Source organism: Tauraco erythrolophus, chromosome 1, assembly GCF_009769465.1.
Source record: "Tauraco erythrolophus isolate bTauEry1 chromosome 1, bTauEry1.pri, whole genome shotgun sequence".
NCBI lineage: Eukaryota > Metazoa > Chordata > Aves > Musophagiformes > Musophagidae > Tauraco > Tauraco erythrolophus.
Window position 1 is genome coordinate 63,421,042 of NC_141465.1, and position 4,654 is coordinate 63,425,695.

The following is a 4,654-nucleotide window of genomic DNA, read 5'->3' on the forward strand; positions in this document are numbered from 1 at the left end:
GCACCACGGATACCTCACACGTGTTTAAATGTACCGATCATTTAAAATAAATATTCAGATAATCTGTGCTGTCAGATAACTGGGGAAGATGGAACTAACCATGGCAGAATTAGTTGCAAAGAATGATTGAGGAAAAGGGACTCAGTGGTGGACTTCCTTTTGCGTTACCCATCCACAGGTAAAATCAGCACTTTTATTGAATTATAGATTGCTGGGCTTTTTAAAGAAAACCTGCAGGTACGATGGATAAAACATAGATAACATACTCTTATTTTGGTCCCGATTGCAATGGCATTAAGCAGCTTTACTTCCATTCTATCTGCAGAGAGTCTCTGGGACCAGAGAGAAGTGTTCATCCACTCCTTGCGACTGGTGTGTGTAGAGCATGATTAAACAAGCAACACATGTTGAAAGTTTACTTTTGCATTTCTTTCACTGAGATCCTCAGAACTGGTGGTTGATCTGAGCCCTCCAGCACATGACATCTAAAGGGATGCCTGGTTGCCAGTCTGATTTAGATGCCTCTACTTGGCCATGCAAGCTAATTACTTTTGGTCCTGACCATATGTCTGCCACAGCCTTGAAGTGTTGCTGTCTGATGGCAGAGTTCTCAGGTTGTATTGGTAGCTTCTTGTCAAAAGCTGTGGCTAAAAGATAAAGACTGTATCCTTGTGATGGGTTCAGCGATGGTACCAGGCATTTAGTCTTTGCTCAGTTTGTCACTTGTCTTCGACAGTGTCAAAACCACTCCTCTGAAGTCTGAGGTCCTGAGCTCGTTGTGCTTGTCTTATTTGATCCTGATTATCTTAAACAATCTGACAAGACAGTGGGAAATGGAAACATGACATTTATTATTCTGCGGAATGAAGGATTTTATGTTCTAGCATATTTTTGGCAAAACGCAGTAAGAGAGTCACATTTAAGGATATAGCAGACAGCTCTTAAGCAATATGCTAACTTATTTCTTTCTGTCCAAACCGTAAGCTATATGACAGCTGCCTTTCTAATGAGAAAAATGCAGTAATCATTACTTGTATGTAGTGGTTGGCAACAGTTGTTTGAATTTCTGGTGAGCATAACTCTCTGATCTGTTTTTCTTGTGGTAGTTTGCATACAGTTTCTAAAGTTTGCATTGTTAGTCATACCTATATTTAGAACTTTCATTAGTGATGACTCAAGACAAGAAGAAAAAAATAAAGATAAAAGATATGACTGTAAAACTCAGTAGTGGTGAGAAAAAATCGGTATCCTGGGTTTCACTCTGTGGTAGTGTGCATCTTAAATTCAAATTGGAATTAATTTAAGCAGTCAAAAATGTTTTTAAAATAATTGACAGCGCAGAGAAACTAATTTATAAGCTGATTTTTATACACTGATTTTTGCTTTAATTGCTGTAAGTGCTTTCTTTCCCTGATTAAAAAAGAGCTAGGGTAGCTTAAGGCAAATGTATTCAGTTATTTACTTTAAGTAAAGAGCTCTGATTTCGTTTGCCAGGTAGAAGGAGCAGATGGGATGTTGCTTCAACTGTTTATCAGAGAAGGGACAGTAAGTCAAGTCAGGCTTTGCTGATTTGGGTTTTTTAGAATATATAGCATGTGTATAGAAAAATGTGTATATTCTTCTCCTCTGTTCTCCTGAATGCTCCTGACAGTGGCCTTTTCATGTTGGCAGATGAAGACCAGAAAGCTTCATGCCAACTGGGGCCTTTGCTATTGCAGTCCCCAATAGCACAACAACGTTCAGTCTGAACAAGCCAATGCATATGGGTCTCTACGGTGATGGTAAAGAAACTGCAGGCAGCATGGTATGGCCAGGTTTGGTTGGCCTGAGCCCTAGTGCATTGGGTGAAATTGGGTGCCCCTTGCAGAAAACTGCCTGCCCTCATTTTTGCCTTCCCTTTCCTGGCTAGAACAGCACCCTGGTCCTCCGGTGTGATGGTCTCCCTGCAGTCGCATTGGGTCTCCTGTCAAGAGTTGTGACTCTGCACAAATAAACAAAACACAGGAGGCTTAAGAGAGGATTGCAGAGATTTCTCTTACAGCCTCATAGTCTTTATGTAGCCACCTGAATCTTTCATATTCTATGTTGTTTCATATTAATACTCAATAAAGTGTATAGAGTGGGGGTCTTTACAAACCAACTTTGAAGAGAATAAAAAAATTGCTGTGAAAAGAAGGGAACAGGCAAGGAGAGGAAAGAAAGATATTATGAAAAATACTGTATTTTCTTCATTTATATCTTAAGAGCATCAGGGATAAGTTGTGATTAGTATGTGGATTACATAAGACACTGGCCTAATTCTGCCCCTGTCTTTATTCCAGTACTGCCCTTTGACACTCTGTGAAGGTGAAAATGCAAAGGTTCAGCTAATTTCCTAAAAAAGGAGTTCCCCGATTTCTGCAGTATTTTGAGGGTGAGATGCTGCCAATAATTAATTCAGTCAATTGGATACTGCAAGGTCACTCCTAGACATATTTCACAGGAAAAGATAAATTTATACTTGGTGTAAATTAGTGCAGCTTCAGTGAAGTCAATTGAATTACTCTTCCTCAGTTCAGGTCTTGTAGTCAGATTGCCTTTGGAATATGAAGTATATCTTGTCTACTATCAGTGGAGAAGCTAATTTAATCTTCTAGATAATAAAGAAGAGGGACTAAGCCTTCCTTTCAAAACGTAAGAAAAATGAATATGCATTTTGGAGGAAACTGAAGAACGTTTAAATGAAAAAAAGTCCTGCAGAAAATGTCATGTCACTGATATAATGAAAAAATGCATCTACTCAAGAAAGCTGATACACCGGGAGCAGAGAAGAGAGGCTGGAGGTGCTGGCTAGCCAGAAGGCAGCAATATTTGGCACTGGGCTACACTCACAGCGAAGAGATGCAACAGGGGCCATCGACTCCTTCTCTCTGGCCAGAGAACCTCCAGGAGTGGGAAGGAGGAGCTCAGCTGATCACTGACATGATCACTAGCGTGCTGGTGCACAACAGTGCAAGATCCGGTTGCCTTTTTTTAAGCCAGGGAAGTATTTTTACAAGGACATGCTCTCAGCCTCACTGCTGATTTGTTCATGCAGCTAGTTCAGTTTTCAGCCTCTCTTCTCATAGCTGAGGACACTGAGCAGACTCGCAAAAACTCACAGTTTGTGTGAGGTGTTTGAAAATTATCCTCTGTGGATAAGTTCCTTTACTGACATATCTCTGTAGTGTAGGTATCAAAGCACCTGGAGACAGGAGCAGTCATTATCCATGTATCCATCAGCAAATTCAGCATCAAAGGGGGACCAAAAGGCTACGTATGTATATGCACACAAATTCAGATGCACATATGGATGGTGCATAGCTGGAAAATCCCTACTTTGGGTGTATTTTCCTGTTCTAATAGAAAAACAATCATTCTGAGACATATGAGTGTACTTTCCTGAATACTTTCCTGATCAGCTCAGTTTTTCTATGTATTAGACTTTAGTGTAATATCAGAGTTACTCACCAAGTGCTCTTTGGGAGGCCTGTGTGGCAGTAACATAGAAGGAAAATATTTTCCCTCATATTAAAAATAACAATGTTGTCTGGAGATTATGAATGACTTCTGATTTTTTAATCTTTATTTCCCTGAGACAGAGGACTAGAAAATGAAATAGCCCCTCATTATAATTCAGTATGCAACTTCAGGAAAAAAAAAGGAGCATTTCCCTATATTTTGAAAAGGCTGTAAGACTACCACAGTATGCTGCCTTTGCCAGGAAAGGGTACACAAAATAAAAAAGGAAAGAGAAGATGATAGAAATTATTTCCTAACATTTAACCCATCTGCAGGAAACAAAGAGTGGGCCAAGGTGGTTCTCTGTTTTCTTAATGAAGAAAAATCTTGCTATTGTGAATTAGATCCAAATGCCTGTGTTTTGATATGATATATTGCCATTTAACAAAGGAAGGAGTTTTTGTGAAATTTGCTCCCAGAGAAATAATTCTGAATAGGAATTTAAGCCAAATATCAAAGCTGCTTCAGAATGCTTATGGTCAGAAGTATTTATTTCTTGTGAAGCCACTGTAGGGTATTCCCAATGTTGATGAATCTCAGATTTTGATTTTGAGATCCAAGCACTGACTAATAAAATAGATAACAGCTGTCCATGTAAGTATGCAGACTACCATTACCATGCATTTACTTCTTCAACGTGGAAATATTTTCCCAGTAAGATTCAAAAATCTATTTAAGATACAATTCTGCAGAGGAAAAAAATTACTTTTATGCTGATATTCTGGGGTTTCTGCCATCACAATGACAACTAGCTCAAATCTACTCTGTTTACTGGCCGAAGAACAAGGTTTCTAACTGCCAGCCTGGACAGGGAGGAAGCTGGTGGCAGCGGGAGATTGCCTGGGTCACCCCTGGGTTCAGCAGCACATGTGACAGCTGTAAAATGTACTTTTCCCCCAGCATAAAGCAAGAAGATAAATTTCTCAGTTCATTTTTTCAGCAACTTCTCTGATTCCTGCCCCTATATTTCTGTTTTATGCTCTCTCCATGCAACATAGGATTCAACCTAGAAAGATGTTGCTATCGAAATGCTGGCCTGTTTTTCAGCAGCCACCAGGTCAAGGTCTTTTGCTCAGCTAGCAGTGACTGGCTATGTTTCGTCACTGACATTAAG